The sequence below is a fragment of the Lepidochelys olivacea genome (genome assembly GCF_965140295.1).
Source record: "Lepidochelys olivacea isolate rLepOli2 genome assembly, chromosome: 1".
NCBI lineage: Eukaryota > Metazoa > Chordata > Testudines > Cheloniidae > Lepidochelys > Lepidochelys olivacea.
Window position 1 is genome coordinate 173,164,157 of NC_140411.1, and position 23,047 is coordinate 173,187,203.

General features: G+C 40.0%; 1 protein-coding gene across 2 annotated transcripts in view; it reads left to right on the top strand.

Moving 5' to 3' along the window:
* LOC311519232 (uncharacterized protein) overlaps positions 1–23,047 on the top strand; it is a 220,145-nt gene that overhangs the window by 45,654 nt on the left and 151,444 nt on the right. For both annotated transcript variants that reach the window (XR_014711233.1, XM_084625539.1), the window contains exon 2: positions 4,698–4,750. The gene's annotated coding sequence lies outside the window, so the exon portion shown is untranslated. The remainder of the gene's footprint in view (positions 1–4,697; positions 4,751–23,047) is intronic.

The window sequence follows — 23,047 nt, forward strand, 5'->3', positions numbered from 1 at the left end:
AAACAGATGGCTACCCAGTCTCCTTTTGAAGACCTCCAATGAAAAAGCTTCCACAACATCCCGAGGCAGTCTGTTCCATTGTCTTATTGTTCTTATAGTTAGGAAGCTTTTCCTGAGATTTAATCTAAATCTGCTGTGTTGTAATTTAAACTCCTTGCCTCTTATCCTGTTCTCTTTTGACACAGAGGACAACTTTTCTCCACAGTCTTTCAAGTATCTAAAGACAGCTATAATATCCCCCTTAATTAGCTCTTTTCCAAAAGAAGCATACCCATTTCCTTCAGACTTTGCTCTCGTGGTTTGCATTACATCCCTTTGATCATCTTTGTTGCTCGCCTCTGGATCCTTTCCAGTTTCTCTACATCCTTTCTATACAATGGTGAGCAAAATTGGGCACCGTACTTCAGCTGAAGCTTAGCCAGTGCCGAGTAGAATGGTAGTAGCACCTCCCATGACCTGTATACTATGCCTCTGTTAATGAAATCTAAAATTGCATTTACTTTTTTTGTAATAGCGTTGCATTGCTGATTCATGTTGAAGTTGTGATGCACAACAACTCCCAGATCCTTCTCAGCAGTGCTACTGCCAAGCTAATTTTTCCCCATGCTATATTTGTTCATTTTCTTTTTCTTCTCTAAGTGTAGCACCTTACATTTGCCTTTTGATGCATTTCATTTTGTTGCTTATAGCCCAGTTTTCCAATTTATCAAGAAGATCCCTCTGATTTTTTTCTCTATCCTCCAAAGTATTGCCAACCACCATTCACTTTCTCTTGTCTGCAAAGTTGATCAGTATGCTCTCTCTACCTGTATCCAGGTTATTAATAAAGATGTTAAACAACACTGGACCCAGAACAGAGCTCTGTGGAACACTACTTGAAACCTCCATCCAATCCGACATCATTCCATTAATAGTTACACTTTCTTTGAGATTATTTAACCAGTTATATATTCACTTAATGGTTATTCTGTTGAGCCCCCATTTCTCGAGCCCACTTATCAGAATGTCATATGGGACTGTGCCAAAATCCTTGCTGAAGTCCTGGTATATTATGTCCACTGGATTCCCCCCTATTCCACCAAAGAAGGAAATCAAGCTGGTTTGATATGATTTGTTCTTGGTAAATCCATGCTAGCTGCTAGTGATCACCCCTTCATCATTGAGGTATTCACAAATTGAACATTTTATACCAGGGATTGGCAACCTTTGGCATTCGGCCCTCTAGGGTAAGCCCCCTGGTGGGCCAGGCCACTTTGTTTATCTGCTGCCACCGCAGGTTCGGCTGATTGCAGCTCCCACTGGCTGCAGTTCGCCATTCCAGGTCATTGGGGGCTGCAAGCGGTGAACCGTGGCCAGTGGGAGCTGTGATTGAATGAACCTGAGGGCACGGAAGGTAAACAAATTGGCCTGGCCCACCAGGGGGCTTACCCTGGTGGGTTGCGTGCCAAAGGTTGCTGATCCCTGTTTTAGACATTGCTCTACCTTCCCAGTTATCAATGTCAGGATGATTGCTCTATAGTTCCCTGGCTCCTCCTTTCCCACTTTCAAGATGGGGACTATGTTAGCTCTTCTCTAGTCTTCCATGATCTCTCTTGTCATCCATAAGTTTGTAAATATTATTGACAGTGGCAAAACTTGGGGGATTCTACTAAGTTTTCTCATGTTTTTTTCCCCCTGCCTCCAGAGTCTACTAGGCCAGTTGCCTGAGACCCATTGATTCATACTGGGATTATCATCTTGGTTGGGCCCCATCTGGGAGCCCTGGTGCATTATGTCTATGTCTGCCCATAGTTGCAGTCCATAAAGTTGCATTCCCACTAAAATGTCCTTTCTGTCCACAATAAAAACAGTTCCTCTTTGGAGTTGTGGTTGACTGTCCCTTCTCTGGGGTTGTATGGGTTCCCTGTGGGGTGTACCACCCTTCCCAGCGACTTTGGTCCCCTCTCAGCTCCACCTTGGTGGCTGGGCTGTAGACCCCAGGTGGCAGTGACCTGAAGAGGAGCAGCCACTTCACCAGTCCTTGGCTTCCCCCGCTAGCCCCACCTTTTCTAGGAGTCAGTGTTCTGAGTTTGGATATCCCAGTCCTCGGTGTAAGAGAGGACAGATCCTGTGTGACCACATAGCTATCCATCAGGGCTGTGGCCTCCTCCAGTGTTGCTGGCCTACGGTGCTTCACCCATTCTTTCCCACCAGATGGGAGAATCTGGATGAGCTGTTCCAGCATGATGAACTCCACTACTTGTACTCTGGTCTGGTTGTCGGACTATAGCCAGCACCAACACCTTTCTTTCAGGCATTTTACCACTACCTGTGATCGGGCTCCCTCTGGGTATTCCCCCCCCCCCCCGGATCATTGGTGGAATGTTTCAGGGTTGATATCCATGTAGTCTAAAATGGTTGCTTTTACTTTGACATAATCCAGCACTTTTACAGGGTCTGGGTGGGAGGCGGAAACACCTCACATAAGGGTCTTGGTGCTGCAATTTAGGAGTCCTCTGAGGGTCCAGGAGTGCCGCTATCTGTTCAATAAGGCGTTGGTGTTGCTCCTGATAGTGTGCCGCCTTCCTTCAGAGTATCTGCTGCATTGCTGTTGGGTTGCTACTGTTGCTGCTGGGCAGCTATTTGTGCGGTAGCTGACCATGTTATTGCTGTTGTTGAGCTGCCTGCTGTTGTTTGCTCACTATCATCCATCTCAGCAGCTTTTCTGAATCCATGGTCTATGTTGGGCTAGTTTGTCAATATGTCTGCTGCCCTTCTGTCAGGACTGGGTCGTTGCCTGTGTTCTCCACCAGTTGTCAGGGAAGGAGGTGGAGGGAGTGGGGGTGTTCCAGCGTCTGAGCCCAGTGGTATTGCACAGTGGCGAGAGTCTGAGACTGGATTGCCGGTGTTGAGGCACATGCAGTAGGGGAACCCGAGCACTCCCTACTCCACTAGGTTACAGCTCAGGGCCCTGCGACTGGAAGATTGGATTCTCAGCCTGAAGGCAGATGCAACCAAGCCTGCTCCCTTCCTCTGTCTGCCCTGAGTGAACTGGGTGGCTCCCTTTTGAGTTCTGCTTCCATTGTGAGCATTCCCAGCAGGTGTAAATGGGTGGAGTCTTCTAGGACCAGAGTTGCTTGTTAACCCTTGGTTCCCCAGTTTTGGGCTTATACACCCTATCACAGGGTGCCATATTAAAATTACAGCACAACCACCACCACCACCCTTCCGGTCTGGTTCTGCTCACTGAGAAGTCTACAAGTGTTCAAGCTGGACAACAAAACAGTATTTGAAGACGCCCATTTATGCATAGCAAGCTGGACCTAAATTCTGCACTGAGACTTGTGGGTTCTTACAGTAGCAAGAATTTCTGCAAAGTCAATTGAGAAGCAGACATTTGTAAACAGCACAGTGTACTTGATGAGGTGTTTTTCCAATTCATTTTATATTGCTCTCAACATGTCAGCATGCCACAGAATTTAGTATTGGCTTGTGTAACTACACTGTAGTAGCTGTCAAGGGGAAAGATCAGAGGCTTTGGCAGCTGAATTAGGGCAGTTGAGCATTTTGGCACCCAGGGATCAGGTGTTGGCTAGAGCTTTTGGCACCTGTTCTCATCTGGATCTGGGTGCGTATTGCAGAAAGTTATTCACAAACATTCATTCTAATTTTTAACATATTTACTTTGGCTGTGTTTGTGCCCCTTCTGTGTTCGCTAAAATATTTATGGAAAGCAAACAAGTCAGCTCGCAGGAGTGGTCATTGAGAAAATAAAATTTAAGTATTTATTGCAGAGTATTCACACAACAAACTTTGAATTGTTATAAGTATATGCCCTAGAACCCTTGTTCTAAGAGGTAAACATTCAATCAGGATTCAGAAACAGCCTGTATGACTTATGTTTCCAGTCAACACACATTCTTAATGTTCACAGAAATGTTTGGATAAAATAGTAAATAATTGTGAACATCAAATCTCTGATCTGTTCATGGCTAATGTGTGAACAGAGAGGGGGTATATTTGATTAATAAATTGTTTCCTATGAATGGTTCAACCAGTATTATTCATTCAGTCTTCACATGGCAGTTCATTCCTTTGGATTATATTTTCACCATAAGGCCTGACCAATAATGATCTAGCGCAGGGATCGGCAACCTTTGGCATGCAGCCCACTAGGGTAAGCCTCCTGGTGCGCTGGGCCGGTTTGTTTACCTGCCGCATCCGCAGGTTTGGCTGATTGCAGCCCCCACTAGCTGTGGTTCGCCGTTCCAGACCAATGGGGGTGTGGGAAGCGTCACAGGCCGAGGGATGTGCTGGTGGGGGCTGCAGGAAGTTCAAAGGTAAGGGAAGAAATCAACAGACAAAACCAAATAAGGAAAGTAATTTTGTGGAACTATAAAAAAACTATGTATGCTTCAAAACAGTCCAATTGTTGTACTGTTAGGGCACATCACAATCTTTGTTTTAGTACCAGGGTAGACAATGCCATTCAAGATTACATGAAGACAGCTTTAACAGGTACAGTATTTAGTTCTCTAAAATGTTAGCCCCAATACTTTAATAACTATTAGGAAATCATAACTGTTATCCAAATCATTCAATATAAATTTCATACAGCTGACATATTTTCTGTCATTACCTGCCAGGCCTAACAATTTTGAGCAGTCTAAGAATCTGTGGCTTTATAACTTCCTACTCTATTTTGATTTCTCCCTTAGCATTCTCCAGAGATTCTGGCATACTACGAAGCCCCAGAATGGACAAAGCAAAAGTAAGTCACCTTCTTTTAGTGAATTTAGTGACTGCTGAGTCAGTGATCTGGGGAAAATATATAATACTAGAAATAAGAGAAGTATATTTGTTTTTACTAATGTCACATACTTATCATGGAATAGATATGGCATAATAATTCAAAATCTCAAACATATTAAAGTATGGCTCTGATTCACAAGCTTTAACCAGGAAGACAGACTTTCAAAAGAGTTTTGCAAAGCATATAATCTGTTGGGGCTTGATCCTGTTCCCATTCAGGTCAATTGATAAAATCCCATGTAATAGGGCAGGATCAATCCCTTAGGCAGTTCAGACTATCGGTTTGCTTTTGGAATGTGCTACATTTTTTCCCTCAACCCTAAAATTCCAGCTAGTGTGACAGATTTTAATCCTCTTTTAAGAGCTCCTTTATCTTTATCTCCCTAAGTAAGTCTGCTCCATATCAGTAGTTATTAAGGACTAGAGTCTCAGCTGATATAAATCTGCAGAGGAGCTAGCGAACAGGAGCGGCTAACAGGGGAGTTTGGCGAGGGAGTTTACAGGGTGAGTGTGAGCAGGGGCTAGATACACCTAACATTCTTTGCACTTAACGGTCAAAACACCACTTGATAAAAACAAAGCACCAACAAGGGAACAAGCTTCGGGAGTAAAAAGAGAATGTAGGCAGAAATCCAGCAACAAAGTGAGAGCTACCCAGTTTATTGCACCCAATGCAGCATGTATGACTACCTGCCCTATGGGCTGGTGGGGTATGTATACATAAGGTGCAAGGAGCTCCTGGCCCTCAGAGACTGTGTACGGACTTTGGAGACCAGAATGGAGCTGGAGGAGTTAAGGGAGGCAGAGAGGTACATAGAGGAGACTTTCCGGGACACAGTAGAATGGTCCCAACACTGGTCTGACAGCCTCTGTGCTGTTGAGGAGGATGAAGGCCTCAGGGAAGGAGAACATCCAACTGGAGCAGAGGGAAACGATCCCATAGTTGGGACCCTCCTCCCAGATGATGATGTGTTATCCTCTCACATTAAAGATACTTCTCTGCGGGAGGGAACTCCAGTTATTAGGAAGAGATAGATATTAGTAATGGGTGATTTTATCATTAGAAACATAGCTAGTTTGTGATGACCGGGAGAACTGCATGGTGACTTGCCTGCCTGGTGCGAAGGTTGTGGATCTCCTGAGACATCTAGATAGGCTTATGTGTAGTGCTGGAGAGGAGCTGATGGTCGTGGTACGTGTAGGTACCAACGACATGGGGAAAGATAGGAGAGAGTTCCTGGAGGCCAAATTTAGGCTGCTAGGTAAGAGATTGAAGTCCAGGACCTCCATGGTAGCGTTCTCTGAAATGCTTCCAGTTCCAAGCACAGGGCCAGTTAGACAGGCAGAAATGCAGGGTCTCAATGCGTGGATGAGATGATGATGTAAGGAGGAGGGGTTTAGATTTATTAGGAACTGGGGAAGCTTTGGGGAGAGGGGGAGCCTAAACAGGAAGAATGGGCTCCACCTAAACCAAAACAGAACCAGATTGCTGGCATTTAAAATTAAAAAGTTTTTAAACTAAGGGCTAGGGGAAAGCCAGCAGGCGCAGAAGAGCATGTGGTTTGGACATCCCTTAAGGGAGGATCTATAAATGGAGATTCCCTATGTCCTAATAAGGAGGAGAGGATGAAAAATGATAAAATACAGCGAGGATCTGATGAGAAACAGTCAAATTTTAAAAAGTCCCATTCAATTATGTCATGCAATAGGAGACAGCCAAAAAATGACAAGTTTTTAAAATGCTTATTACCAATGCTAGAAGTCTAAATAATAAGATGGGTGAACTAGAGTGCCTAGTATTAGATAAAGATATTGACATAATAGGCATCACAGAAACCTGGTGGAATGAGTATAAAAAGATCTTCTATAGTTTCCACAGTATGCATCCAATGAAGTGAGCTGTAGCTCAAGAAAGCTTATGCTCAAATAAATTGGTTAGTCTCTAAGGTGCCACAAGTCCTCCTGTTCTTTATTTTTGTAAACAGTAATAAGTCTCCAGGACCTGATGGTATTCACCCAAGGGTTCTGAAGGAACTCAAATGTGAAATTGCACGACTACTAACTGTCATCTGTAACCTATCATTTAAATCAGCTTCTGTACCAAATGACTGGAAGATAGCTAATGTGATGCCAATTTTTAAAAAGGACTCCAGAGGTGACCCTGGCACCTACAGGCCAGTAAGCCTCACTTCAATACCGGGCAAATTGGTTGAAACTATAAAGAACAAAATTGTCAGACACATACATGAACATAATTTGTTGGGAAATAGTCAACATGTTTTTTGTAAAGGTAAATCATGCCTCACCAATCTACTAGAATTCTTCGAGGGGGTCAACAAGCATGCGGACAAAGGAGATCCAGTGGATAGGGTGTATTTAGATTTTCAGAAAGCCTATGACAAGATCCCGCACCAAAGGCTCTTAAGCAAAATAAGCAGTCATGGGATTAGAGGGAAGGTTCTCTCGTGGATTGGTAACTGGTTAAAAGATAGGAAACAAAGGGTAGGAATAAATGGTCAGTTTTCAGAATGGAGAGAGGTAAATAGTGGCATTCCCCAGGGATCTGTTCTGGGCCCAGTCCTATTTAACATATTCATAAATGATCTGGGAAAAGGGGTAAACAGTGAGGTGGCAAAATTTGCAGATGATACAAAACTACTCAAAATAGTTAAGTCCCAGACAGACTGCGAAGATCTACAAAAGGATCTCACAGGACTGGGTGACTGGGCAACAAAATGGCAGATGAAATTTAATGTTGATAAATACAAAGTAATGCACATTGGAAAAATCCTAACTATACATATACAATGATGGGGTCTAAATTAGCTGTTACCACTCAAGAAACAGATCTTGGAGTCATTGTGGATAGTTCTCTAAAATCATCCACTCAATGTGCAGTGGCAGTCAAAAAAGTGAACAGAATGTTGGGAATCATTAAGAAAGGGATACATAATAAGACAGAAAATATCATATTGCCTTTCTATAAATCCACGGTATGCCCATACCATGAATACTGTGTGCAGATATGGTCGCCGCCCATCTCAAAAAAGATGTATTGGAATTGGAAAAGGTTCAGAAAAGGGCAACAAAAAATGATTAGAGGTATAGAACAGCTTCCATATGAGGAGAGATTAATAAGACTGGGACATTTCAGCTTGGAAAAGAGGTGACTAAGGGGGGACATGATAGAAGTCTATAAAATCATGAGTGGTATAGAGAAAGTAAATAAGGAAGTGTTATTTACTCCTTCTCATAATACAAGAACAAGGGGCCACCAAATGAAATTAATAAGTAGCCGGTTTAAAACAAACACAAGAAAGTATTTTTTCATGCAACACACTTTCAACCTCTGGAACTCCTTGCCAGAGGGTGTTGTGAAAGCCAATAATATAACGGGATTCAAAAGGGAGATAGATAGATTCATGGAAAAGAGGTCCATCAATGGCTATTAGCCAGGGTGGGCAGGAATGGTGTCCCTAGCCTCTGTTTGCCAGAAGCTGGGATTGGGTGACAGGGCATGTATCACTTGATGATAACCTGTCTGTTCATTCCCTTTGGGGCACCTGCCATTGGCCACTGTCAGAGGACAGGACACTGGGATTGATGGACCTTTGGTCTGACCAGTATGGCCATTCTTATGTTCTTATGCATGGCTCCATTCACTTCAGTGATTTACACCATCTGAAGATCTGACCATACAAGACATTGTTATCTGTTAAGCATTCAGTTCCCTGCATGAAGTCTGATGCTAGTCTTTGCCCAGTTTCAAGTAGGCAGGTATGCACATGAAACCTTTACATATAAAGGAAGTTTAAAACAAAATCACTCAATCCTAAAGGAGAATAAACAACTCTTTCACTTCTTGATCACTAGATATTAGGGCAGTGTGAGGAATCTTGCCCTGAATTCACTTTACTGAAGAAAAAGTATGGAAAAATAGCTTAGTTATTTAAAATAATTGAGATCTGGCATATGATGCTAAGCCCACTGCATTATTTATATATTTGTGTGTGTGTCATAATATAGATATATTGTGTATATAGACAGAGAAAGGTTTTAGTATCACATGACTAATCTTAATTATTTACAAAGATTAATTGGATTTAAGCATTATTCAAACACCATTGAAATCTATGGGAGTCTGTCCCTTTAAATATTAATAACATAACAGCAAATGAGGAAAATGATAGGGCAATATCCCATGACAGTAGCTACAAACTATAACACCTTTATATAATGTACTAGTCCACAATCATGAAACCCAGCTCAAAGTTTACAGCTTCCATTTTAGATTCAGCCCCAGTTGTTTATTCTGTCCAACTAAAAGCTGCTTTGCACAATGATCGCGTATGTCTCCCCTCTGGATAGCTCCCAGCCCTACAGGGACTGGAAAGACATGTTTGTAGAATGGAAAATTAATGTATTTTTATGTTCCTGAATAAATGAGGGAAAATAAATTCCCTAGGGCCAGATCATCAGCGTCATTTCCAGCCACTTTGCACTGCTCAGGCTGCTCAGTGGCCCAGATATGGCCTCAAACCCTTGCCTGCAGCTTGCCATTTCTAGCTTCCGTGGCTACATTAAGAATGTTTTAAGTTGTAGTGGTCAAACAAGTGATTACAACAGATTTTGCAATGTCACTGTCTTTGAGACTGATTTTCCCCTGCCTTCCCCCTGTGCAATGACGCTGTAAAACACTTTCAGATCAGAATAGTTGCATTTTATATTTACTTTGCACTCACTTAGCACAGGTCAAGGTCAACAGCAATATTTTAAAGAATCTGAATCTTTTTTTGCAAATGTATTTTAGTTTTTTTGTCTAATATTTAGATTATTTCTACTTTAAATAAATTAGCACCAGCATAACAACCATTGCTGGTCAGGACTTTCCCAATGGAAAGGGTTTTGCTAGAAAATGCAGATTCGTCAAACCAGGAATGCTTTGCAGAAACATATGAGGTTTGACAAACTTCCAGCCAGCTGGTTCCCTGCCAGATTACTTGGCCGACTGCGGGGAAGCCCAGATGTCCAGGGTCCAGGCTGTGTGGCAGCTCCACCATGTGGAACATTACATAAGAATGGCCATACTGGGTGAGACCAATGGTCCACCTAGCCCAGTATCCTGTCTTCTGATAGTGGTCAATGCCCAGTACCCCAGAGGGAGTGAACAGAAAGGTTCCATTCATCAAGTGATCCATCCATGGGAACCTCAGATGTAGCAGGGACTCTCAGGGCTTCTAGGCTTTCAGTTGTGAGGTGTGGGCCTCCTCTGACTCCAGAGATAGCTCAGGGAGTCCCTGGGAATCTGGCAATTTGCTTCTCCTTTTTGGTAAAAGTTGAACCAAAGCCATTTGATTTTTCCAAAACAGAATTTTTTAAAATTTACTACTAGTACTAATAATAATGTTAATTTTAAAGCTGATGTTCCCAGTCTTGAATGGAACAAAGTCTATAAAGTAGAGCTGTGAGGAAATCTTTCAGACAAATCTTTTTTTGTCAAAAAATGCAGATCCATGAAAAGTTTCACAAATTCATGTTAGCTTTGCCTAATCGTTCCCCCTCCAAAATTCTGAAGACATTTAAACCACTTTTTACCTTTTTGAAACAAAACATTCTGATTTTTTTTCATTTCAAAATTTCCTTCAGTTTTATTTTCTTAAAATGTTAAATTTTCTAATTTTGAAACAAAATGTTTTATTTCACGTGAAACAACCTTTCCCCCAATTTTTCTATTCTTTTTGAATTGCCAGCAAATTGAAGTAAGTTATTTACATAGCTTTAGTATACATACATCTCTATTGTTAAACTGGTGCCAGTGTCTATAATATAGAGAGGGTCTTAGCCAGAACTTATATTTTCAACATCTGTAAATTATTCTTAAGGCTTTTGTGATCATTCATTACCTCCATATCTAGGGTGGTTTTGCACCTCCACTGTCAACTCCAGGCAAGAGAGTTTTCCCAGTCTGAGCAGTAATTTCCTGCAGAGTGTCCAATCTCTTATTGATCAATCCATTGCCTAATATAATTAAAACTGAAAGTCAAGGCAGACTCTACCCTATACCTTGATGATGTGTATCTCAATGTTTATCTAGTGTTTGAGACTGCTATGTTAGGTTCTACGTAAAGGATAGTATTTTTACTATGTGCCCTATGTTTGCCTGTTATTTTTTTTTTTTTGTCACAAGTATTTGCTATTGAGGATACATTTTTAGTGAGATGCCTGCCTATTGATGTTTGTGTTTTATTCACTAGTTTGGTCATCCCTCAGGATGGTTTGATAAGGCACATTGTTTGTCAAATCTAGAAATGCCATTTAATCAATTTTGGTCTTGGTTTTGGTTAACGCTTAAAATGTATGATTAAAATATTGCTCTTACTTCCATGTAAACACGATGGCCATCCCATCGTCACATAAAAATATTTCACATCATAGAGAGTTTGACTAGTCCCAGCAGCATCTCTAGTCAAAATTTCTGATTTTGACAACATTTCAGATTTCAGCATTTTGAATTAAGGAAAAAAGTGGGATAATTTTGGGGGTTGGGAGTGGGGAATGTGATTAACACTCTCCCACACACTCACTTTTTTTCTCGACTCCTGTCACCCCCTCATGCTTATGAACATGAAGGAAAAGCAAAACACTCAGACATTCTTTTACAGGGCACTATCGTCTAATCATTCCATTCTTCCCCCAGCCTTTCTGATACAAATATTTACTTCATAAATGCACTGTAAATCATGTTCCCATACTAAGGTGTGGTGATTGAACTTAGAATACTACCTCATGATTTCCACATCTCATTTGCTCTCACCCCCTGGAGCAGTGTGACATTTTCTAGAGATCGGGTAGCTTACAGAGGTTCAATTTGTATCTATCTTGGAGCTCCTTATCTTAATCCTGACAGGGAATAGCAATGAGTTTATGAACTGATGATCAGAGTACAGAGTTTGTTCTGGCTGACAGAAAATTACAGCTTTAATTTATTTTGATTCATTCTTGGTAGGGACATCTAGTTATAACTACTATGTATAAGCAATTTTTTCCGGGCAAAAAAAATGACATCATTGCCATAATGTTTAACATATCTGGGTGTTTGCTGAAATCCTACATATAGTCAATACATATATGTTCTTGAATATACTGTCTTAGGCTGTGCAGCTCAGACAGTGTTCAACAGGGAGTTTGGCAGAAATCCTGACCCCACCGTAGTCAATGGGAGTTTTCTTATTGATTTTACTAGGATCAGAATTTTGTCCTTAAGTCTTCTTAAGAAAGGAATACTTGTTTTGTTTAGATTTTTTAATCAAGGCCTAACTGTGTATAATCACCAAATCAGTGAATTAAATAAAAAGAAAGCTGAAGCCCAAACTTATACCATCCATCTTTTGTCACTTTCATTCAGGAAAACTTAAATTTTCCACCCTGCTTTATTGCTTTTAAGTGTCTTTTGTCAGGGTTTATCTGTCTTGCCTGTCTTCATTTTTTCGTGGGTCTTGTTCTTAGCCTCATTTTTCTTCTTTATCATAGTTTCACTTGGTTACGCACCATTGCTTCACATTCCATGCAGTTTTTTCATAGGTAAAGAGGCTATTTTAAGATTCAGAAAAATTGCAAAGGTGAGACACAGCCTAGATATTCCTACAACAAGCTGTAATGGCAAGAGGCTTTTACTCATAGTATTTGTCACTGCCTATATGTGGATTTTTCCAAATGAGTAACAATGTAGAGACAAAGTGTAACATTGCTTGATGCTTCTTCCTGCGTAACTTCAAGCAGAGTATTATGCACCTATCCTTTAATTTTCTTTGATGTGATTCCCAGTCTCATTCATATGTATACACATCACCAGTGATAGTATTTTCATTGGTATGATTAGTGATACATTAATGAATATGTCTTTTCCAATGGTTGTTCTCCAGTACCTTATGTCATTAGAATTTGCTTTTGTGAGTGCATCACAGAACTATGACCTACAGTTTTATGAACTGCCACAAATATTATGTTAAATATGATGTCATCCTTATAAATAGTCTATGAAGGGTCTTCATTCTTAAAGATAAGAAATTGGCCCAAAGACCTCACCTGCTGTTTTAGGCCACAATATAGCAAAGCGCTTAAATGTCTAAGACCTGGGAGCTGGGAGATAGAGGTTCAATACTCTGCTCTGTCATTGCCTTCCAGTGTGACCTTGATAAAGGTCCCATCTGTAAAATGGGACTAATAATACTTCCCTATCTCACAGGGGTGTTATGAGGAGAAATACATTAAAAATTGCGAGATGCTCAGATACTCTGGTAATGATGTCTTAAATACCTACAATATATGGATATAGAAGTCAGTGGTTCAGGTGCTTTGCTGTATCAGGGCTTCAGTGATGCCGTGGCCTCAGCTTTACGCCAGTGATCTGATTAATCAAACTGAAAATGTAAAGAAAGAATACTGTGATGAGTAAAGGAAAAGCAATGGTTGAATCTAATTGCACATAATATATCTGCTCATGCAATCTGTAATATCAGCAAGTACCTTCATATTTCACTTTGTTCAAATTCTTCAAGTAGTCTCCTTTGATTCCCCTCCAATATGCACAATGACTCAGGGAAACAGTTCCCCTCCCAAAAAGGAGAATTTGCTAAAGTTAAAACACATTGTGAGGCTGGTAAGCCTAGTACCAGGGCTGGCCAAGGCCTAAGCATCGCTGAGAACTGACAAACCCACAGATGGAAGCCAGACCAGATGACTTGTACATTAGTATAGTTCAAAGAAGATGATAAATGTATAAGACTGTGTATAGTGTTCATAAAAAAACTGGTGAGTCACTGCATGCATTGTTTTCATTTATCTGTATCCTGTTATAATGTACCAGCAACCATTTGCCTTGTAAACCTTGGTGACTACGTACGTCATCGAACAGCGAAAAACCTTGTGTAATACAAATGTTCGTCTCTAACAAGAAGATGTTAAATCCTGTTCATTAAATACAAATGATCCATTGTACATGCCCAAGGATCAAAGACTTTATGTGCATTCCTCACCCTACCTCTTCATGAAGAAGGGACCTGTGTGGGATCTGTTGCTGTCAGCTTGGTGTCTGTGAGAAGAAGCTATAAATATGGGCATAAGGAAAGATTCTTCATCTCTTGGCTGTTTGGAATCTAACAGGGCAGAAAACCAAACAAGGAGGTAGCAATTCCCCCAGAGTTATTTTGGGTAGCCCTAAAAGACTTTTGGGAAACTGGCAGATTGCTACATCTCTGCTACCTTTGCAAATGATAGACTGGGATCACCTGTACATATATTTTACCCTGCTTTAACCTCACAATAACTCTCATTTCTTTTTCTTAGCTAATAAACCTGTAGTTGGTTTACTATAGAATTAGGATGATTTAGTTGGGGATTGGTCCTGCTCTGAGGGATGATTTAGTTGGGGATTGGCCCTGCTTTGAGCAGGGGGCTGGACTAGATGACCTCCTGAGGTCCCTTCCAACCCTGATATTTTATGTCTAGCATTGTCTTTGGTGTGACATCTGGGATGCAATCAATCTGGGTGAGTGACTGGTCATTTGGGACCAGTTGCAACCTCAATATTTTGTGATTTTTTTATGTAAGTGGACCATTTATCACATAGTCCAGCTAGCTTCAGATGATCTTTAGATATTTTGAGTCCTGCCCATTGCACACTTGGAGTCTCTGACGAGTGTGGTAAATTAAAAGGGAAAGAATAGGGCTAAAGGAAACTTTAAAAAAAACCATGTAGCTCTAGGAATAAGTAAAGGAGATGATAGGGACTGGCATTAAACCCCCTTACACAGAACCAATGCCCGTTCGATTGCATTCAGTATTCCCCTGCTCCTCAAGGCTCTTGCACAGCCTTTTTGGGAATATGGCACCTGCCAGCATGTGGCGGCAGCCACCATAACTCCTAGGAACTCTGGCTCTGAACTTGAGAATAGGGAAATAGGATTTTGAGACACTTTAAATGCATTTGGTGGGTTGTGATGACGGTGGATCTCCAGTGAAAAACTGTCTGTGTATTGGTGGGGCAATTACTCTGCCTCATGGATGGCTGAAGCTGCCCTGTCATGCTGCACATACAGGACAGCTTCCCTTCCATTTGAGTTGTGTAATAAAGCCCCAGGATGACTTGTCATCTGCAGGGGCTAAATTCTGGATCTAAAAGCATGAGCTTCTATTGCCCACGCTAAAGGACTAGGACCACTAGCTTGGAACCAGTAGTGTTGTTGTCCTTCCGCTCTCCTTGGTTTTTTTCTCCCCTCATTAAGATTGTTCTTGATGAGCTTAGTATAAATGAGAGATCAACCCACCAAGGTTGTATCCATACTTTATTATATGGAAAGGAATCAGTGACATTCTACAGCAGATTAAGTATTCCAATACATCTCCCAGGAAAAAAAATGCAATTCCAAGGTCCTTGATGGACAACCTTAGAAACAAGTCTTTTCTTTATTCATGGGACAAGTATAGTACAAACAGCTTTGGTGTGTGTGTCTTAGTCCTGACCTGCAAAGGACCACCTATCAGAGTCAGAAGATATTCTTCTTCCTTTGGTCACTTAGTCCTTTCCTTTGCTGAAATTGCCAATGAATAGTCACAGGATATCAATAATTATTACTGTTCCCTTGCTGCAGCCCAGCCTATGTCTTAGCTTAAACACATACAAGTGATCTTTTCTCTTCAGAAATTACGACAGTCAAACCATGGGGAGATTAAAACTGAAGAGCTTGCTTTGCTTTAGCGCAAGATTTCAGTCACCTTCAAAGACAGAATACCATATAATTCATAAGTAAAAAAGTAGTATATTTAATACATAAATATGTACCTATATCCAAGGATTTTCACCACCACTTTAACAACTTAATACTTTTGTTTAAAAGTTATTTAATAGAATTTTAACTGCTAGTGTATAATTTCTATATCAACTCTTACAGACACTCTTCTTGCACATTGTAGACGTACTCAGGGCTAGATTCCTTTCCCTGGTTCCAGCACCTTCATTAGATTATAAATGATTCTGCTTTGTAACAGACCTGTTAAAATAACAATATGACTTTTGATGTATACAAATATGTTCCATACAGCTGAAGTGAACACTCTATGGCAAATAGTACTGTGTTTGTTTTTGTTTTAATTGAATCATAGTAGTCTGCCAAAAGAGTGCTTCTGGTTGGTTTTGTGCGTCATGGCTGGCTCTGCAAAATTACTATCCAACATGTGGTTCCAGTCCTCAGTGCTATCTACTGATTACCAAATGTGACTCAGTCTATTTTGTAGGGAGGGAGCTTGACAACTTAATAGGCCTTTTTCAATCAAGTATTCCCAACTTTAGAAGAAATCTTTTCCATTTTTTACATCATTGCCAAGTTATGCAGTGTTTTAGATCTGCACTTAAAATCAAAGGTTAAACATCGAAGTCACAATCAAAATGTAAACTTAGTCTTTCCACGTTCTAAAAAGAAGTGTCAGACAGTCAATCTGTGCCTTTTAAGAAAACTGCATATGTGTACAGTCACAGCAATAGGGCAATATTTTTCTTTGAGTTTGATTTTTTACATGAATTTGCTTTGACTGCATTTGTACCTTTTTGTTTGCTTTCTGAAAATATTTACCAAATAAGTTTGATGGCAGGAATGTGCATGCAAACAGTAAATATTTTGCAGTATGTGCCTAATATTTATAGAGTTAACTTCCCCCATTCATGGATGCAAATATTAGCAGTGGAAGTGTAATTAAGACTTGTATAACATCCAGTCATAGAATAGAAATGTACTACATCCAGTTAGAACAGATATAATTATGAAATACACAATGCTTACAATGAGCTAATCATGAACAAGTTACAGACCAAGGATTATTTGTGCAAATAGCTGCTTAGGCACCATGGGGATGAGCATTTAGATATAAAATGTGGACAAATTAAGCACCAAATAATTTTGAATAATACATTCGCCAAAAAAGTATGATCTGTTCACAGAAAGAGATTTTTTTTTCATATATCATTACTAATTATATGCCTACATATGAGTTACATGTTGGGTCACAGACTTTTAGTAGATAGCAGCTGTTCATTATTTATATGGAATCTGTGGTAGGTCTAAAGTGCACCCTCTAATACTGTGCCATGCATTCTTAACAAAAAGACATAAATCAGAGCAAGGAGTGAAGTACAATAAACAAATAAGCAATTTTACCAATTCCTGCAATTTTATCACAAGCTTTGTGATATTTTATATTTTTTTTAAAGTCCCAGCTCCACGAGTCAGGGGATTCCATGAAAATCTGAGCTTTATTTTTTAAAAAGTTTCTAGCCATCATGGTTACAGAGAAAAGCTTAAACAGGTTAACAGTCCCAATCTGGATAACGATGGAAGTAACAGAAAGATATTACTATTTGATGAATATTTGGTAGCTGACATGAAATAAATTTGTTGGCTCACTTGCCTTCCAAACAAAAACTACTGTCACAATTGACAAAATGCCCGTATTAGTAGGTGTTATCCACTTCATTTAATACAAGAGCGTTAAGTAGGTATAGAGAAAGAGGAAAGCAGCCATGGGGCGTAGAACAGGATTTGTAAATGTTTCTGCACAGAAAGCAGAACTGTAAGTACCCAGAATATTCAACACAGGGAATGCTGACATGAGGATGACTGTTGGGCATAATCAGTAGTAGCTCCACACCAGTGACCAGCCAACAACATTAAGGGGTGGGGGATTCATTCAGTCTAAATACTTTATTTATATGGTACACCTTCTGATTGCCTTTAAAACCAGGCATAACAATACCAATATTTCTTCTGTATGAACAATAACTTGATTTACATGTCAGATATGCTAAACATTCACATGCCCATTCATGCTTCGGCCACTATTCCAGAAGATGCTAATGATGCTCGTTAAAGAAAAAATATGTTAAGTAAATTTGTGACTGAACTCCTTGGGGGGAGAATTGTATGTCTCCTGTTCTGTTCTACCCACATTCTGCCATATACTTCATGCTGTAGCAGTCTCAGATGATGACCCAGCACATGTTGTTCATTTTAAGAACACTTTCACTGCAGATTTGACAAAACACAAAGAAGGTAACACAATGTGAGATTTCTAAAGATAGCTACAGCACTTGACCCAAGGTTTAAGAATCTGAAGTGCCTTCCAAAATCTGAGTGGGATGAGGTGTGAAGCATGCTTTCAGAAGTCTTAAAAGAGCAACACTCTGACACGGAAACTACAGGACCTGAAGTACCAAAAAAGAAAATCAACCTTCTGTTGGTGGCATCTGACTCAGATAATGAAAACGTACGTGCGTCGGTCTGCACCACTTTGGATCGTTATTGAGCAGAACCCGTCATTGGCATGGATGCATGTCCCCTGGAATGGTGGGTGAAGCATGAATGGACATATGAATCTTTAGTGCATCTGGCACATAAATATCTTGTGACACCACCTACAACAGTGCCATGAGAATGCCTGTTCTCACTTTCAGGTGACATTGTAAACAAGAAGCAGGCAGCATTATCTTTCGCAAATGTAAACAAACGTGTCTGAGTGATTGGATGAACAAGTAAGACAGAGAGGACTTGTAGGCTCTAAAGTTTTAATTTGTTTTATTTTTAAGTGCAGTGTTTTTTTTGTACATAATTCTACATTTGTAAGTTCAACTTTCATGATAAAGAGATTGCACTAAAATACTTGTATTTGTAATATACAAATATATATTATTTGTAATAAAAATAATATTAAGTGAGCACTGTACACTTTGTATTCTGTGTTGTGATTGAAATCAATATATTTGGAAATGTAGAACATATTAAAAATATTTAAATAAATGGTATTCTATTATTGTTTGAGTGTGATTAATCATGCAATTAATCGTGATTATTTTTTAATCGCTTGGCAGCCCTACTGTGGAAATTTCATTTAATGGTTAATTTTGACTTTTTGTTCTGATTTTAAAATGAAAACAAATTTTGAAACTTTGTATTTCCTGAGGAACAGTGTAATCACTTTTACTACAAACACTCTTTGCTTTTTCTGTGCTTTGATTCTACTGCAGACAAAGATTGAGGACAGCTCAGATGTGAAGCACATGATAGGAAAACTGGTTGAAATTATTGATACAAAAAGTTTTCCTGATTAAAAATATGGTTTCATTGAGACCGGAATGCTTTTGCAGAAAATATATATGTATATATTTGTAAAATATTTGTTTTCCCATATAAAATATATTTTTTGTTTCAACTTAAAATATCACTATTTTTTGGTTTTTGATTTAAAAAAAACAAGCCCTGAAACAAAAGACAATTAATTGAAAATAACAGTTCCACATAGAAATGTTGAGGAGTTTTTCTGGTTTAATGTCATCTTTTTAAACTGAAAAACAAAACCAAAATATTTTATTTTCAAACAAAATAAGGGTTTATTTTATTTTGAAATGTTGATTTTTAAAGAATTCTGTTTTGCACTAGTCAAAACTTTCTGGAGGAAAACTGAAAATTTCAAATCATGTTTTTCTTTTGGTTGACGTTTCAGTGGTAAAAATATTTGGTTCCCAATCAGTTCTAGATAACAGTAATTAAATGTTGTCAGTCCTCTAAACCCCTCATGTTTAAAGTGGTTTCATTTTAACATATCTCTGTTTCTAGCATAAACATGGCAAAGCAATGGTAGAAGGTTACATCATGATTAATTTCGGCCATCTTTAAGACCCACTGGCTAACATTAAATGGCTCTCCAGCTGCGGGTAACCAAACACAGGCTCTCTTACTTGTGCTGAGTCCTTTTATTTTAAATTAATTCTATGTGCAGTCACATTACAGTTTGGTTATGATGGCCTTCTTCAGGGCATTTACAAAGGAAGCACAGCACAAGTCACAAATTTAAATAGAGCAAACCATGGGGAAAGAAGCAGCTAATGATATTACAATTATCTCACAGATGAATACATCTATGATGTTAACTTAACGGGGAATAGCTAGGCCAGCTGCTTTGAAAGTGGTTTCATCATACCCCCTGGGAATCTCTTCCTGTCTAAGCTTTCTATTTGCACTGCATAAAAATAAATCATTGATCTCAAGAAACCATTTGTTAAATGTCCTTGTTCATGAGAACAAGGGGAAAACAGAAAAGGTTAAGTAACAATGACATACTGTTATGTAAATCATTAGCCACCACTAAACTAAATTGCTTATGCAGCAAGCTGAGCTTCCTGAATGCAAATTTGGGAGACTAGAGCAGCTGGTGCAGAAGCCAAAGCAAGTCCATTTTCTGTCTAAGGTCATCAGAGTGGGGAGAACTAGAAAGAAGGGAGATGCTTCTATGACTGTCAAATTCAGGAAGACTGCTTTCTGAACTAGTATGAGCCATAAACTATGTGGCTTACTTTGATGCAATTGGTTCTTAGTGAACTAACTTTGTTCCAAACCAAAATTTCTTGGACTTCAGGAATGTCATGTGCAGCCTACGATCAACAAATAACAGAGACAGGTTTCAGAGTAGCAGCCGTGTTAGTCTGTATTCGCAAAAAGAAAAGGAGTACTTGTGGCACCTTAGAGACTAACTAATTTATTTGAGCATAAGCTTTCGTGAGCTACAGCTCACTTCATCGCTAAGGTGCCACAAGTTCTCCTTTTCTTTTGAATAATAGAGAGTTATTTAAATTAGATCAGGGTTTTCAAACTTTTTTAATAGTGTAGAACATCTCTTAATGGAGAATGTCTCATGGGCCATTTCCCTTCATAATCAAATGGACCATATTTCCTTCCAAATTCCCATGGTCCCACCAACAATTGCACAGCATATTTCTGATAGATTGCTCCACTACATTTTCCAAGTTCTGCTTCTCTTCCCTAGTTCTGAAGCTGTGTAGGGCTGTGTCCTCAGATACCTGTGCAGCTCTGGAACTCAGCAGCACTGTAAATCCAGCCCTGCAGAATTCAGGAGGCTTCTGGAGTCCAGTTTCATGATTCTCTGCACTCACTGCTTAGAAATCTCTCTCTTAAAATCTCCTTCAGTACCTACTCCCTGAGCATCCCCCTTCCAGCCCTCCTACTCTTCCTTCATCCCCTCAGCCTCTGACTGTACACTCTCTTCCAGCACTCATCCACTTGGTGCCCCAGAAACTCCCCATATACTCCTTCCTCTCTCTGTGGTTTGTAGTGATAGTGGCAGGGGCATCCCACATAAAAGCCTTCTCTTGGACTGGTGAGGGCCCACAAACAACACCACTTCTTTTTGGGCAGGCTAGGGTCTTCTTTTCTCCCCACTTGGACCACAGCTCCCTTCCTTCCACCATATTACATGCTGTCCTGGAGGAAAGAAGACTCAGCCCCACAGCCACTTGAGCAGAGGATGTATATGGAAGTAGTTGCTGATACCACCCATTGCTATGATGAGTTGGTGGCAGTGTGCCCCTGCACCCCCCAACCCTTCCCACCACACGCAGTCTTCTGCCGGATGATGCTGGTTAGGGTCTAAAGGAATGTAGATACTCCAAGTAAAGGATAATTTACCATATTTGTAATACATTGATGTTATTAGGATTTAGCAAGAGCCTTTGTAGCAGCTTGTGCTTGAGCGTTGATAGAGCAAAATAATCTTTCACACAGTTCCTTAATTTCCCAGAATGACGTTTTTGTAATTTTGTACTGTGCTCATGAGGTCTCATAGACCTTGAGAAAGTGTAAGCATCAAATGTGTTGATAGGTACAGAAGAACTCTTCTAAGTCAAAGGTCAATGGGTCATACATTATGACCAGGAAAGTGGCCAGAGTTTAATGCTCAAGAAGCCATTTACTGTTTATTGACTGTTACGGGGAGTTGAGATAATTTTGGTGACAGCATCATCTCCTGTTATTCTTGTTTGGGGAAACCCACATGGACTTTTGAAGGTGAAAAGGAACCAATATCCTAGGAAGGAAGGAGGGCCCAAAGACTGGACCAAAGGTCAAACTGAACTCATTTGACCAGGATTGGACAATGCAGCTGGGGTGTAAAGCCTGGGATCTCCTGATTCAATGAGATCACCACCAGGGAGGTCATAGAATCATAGAATATCAGGGTTGGACGGGACCTCAGGAGGTCATCTAGTCCAACCCCATGCTCAAAGCAGGACCAATCCCCAACTAAATCATCCCAGCCAGGGCTTTGTCAAGCCTGACCTTAAAAACCTCTAAGGAAGGAAATTCCACCACCTCCCTAGGTAACGCATTCCAGTGCGTCACCACCCTCCTAGTGAAAAAGTTTTTCCTAATATCCAACCTAAACCTCCCCTACTGCAACTTGAGACCATTACAGTAGGTCCCATGACATGATAACAGCTTGAGTTTCACCTTTAAAAGATTAGGTAAATGAGGAAGAAGATGTCCTCCAGGGGTCACCCTGATGACAACCAGACAGTTTACACTCCTCCTTCCCTCCCAAGAAAAGTAGACAAAAAGACACTGCGGACCAGCAAGTTACGTGGAGGACAATGCCTGCTAGCATGATGGTATCTGAGCCAGAAGATATTGCCTGGTTCTGCAAACAGCAATTTTTAGCTGTGCAGACCAGCTGCATCTATACCACGGGTCTTTTATCCTTGTGTATACATACCTTACAGGTCACGTGGGTATGTAAAAATTCCAAGCTTAATTCATTGTTTCCACAAAGTATAAGCTGCTAAGTAATATGCACAGAGATAAAAGGACTGAGTCATTCAATCATTGGTGGTGTTAACTTTGTAAGTTGATGACTGATTGTTCTCATATATATGATTTGACCAATTGTTGTCTCAAATTGTTTATTTGTATTATTGTTCACTCCTAGAGTAGACTAAATTGATTTATATTGTAACCTTAATCTAATTTTCATATTGTTTAGTACTTTAGGGAAATGTTACAAAAAGTTAACTGCATAGATATTTATGCTCTTGAAGAAAAGTCATAAAACATCAAATTGATTTCCTCTTCTCAAATGGCAATGAAGTAAAAAACAAACTTAATTAAAGGGGCTTTAATTAAACCTGCATAAAACATTTGACTCAGGTCCTGAAAACTCTACTATGACTACATTAGTCTGCTCTCACAGTTAACAACCCATTCCGTGGTGGGGCCAGTGGGTGGGCAAGCTAACAAGCTTTCCAAGTTAACAATCCTTTAAGCTAAATGTTTCAGTTCACATTTTTAGAACTATTGTTTCAAACTATCTGCAAACTCAGGGCTTGTCTGTGCATTGCTCAAAATAGCCATTCTGCACTAATTCC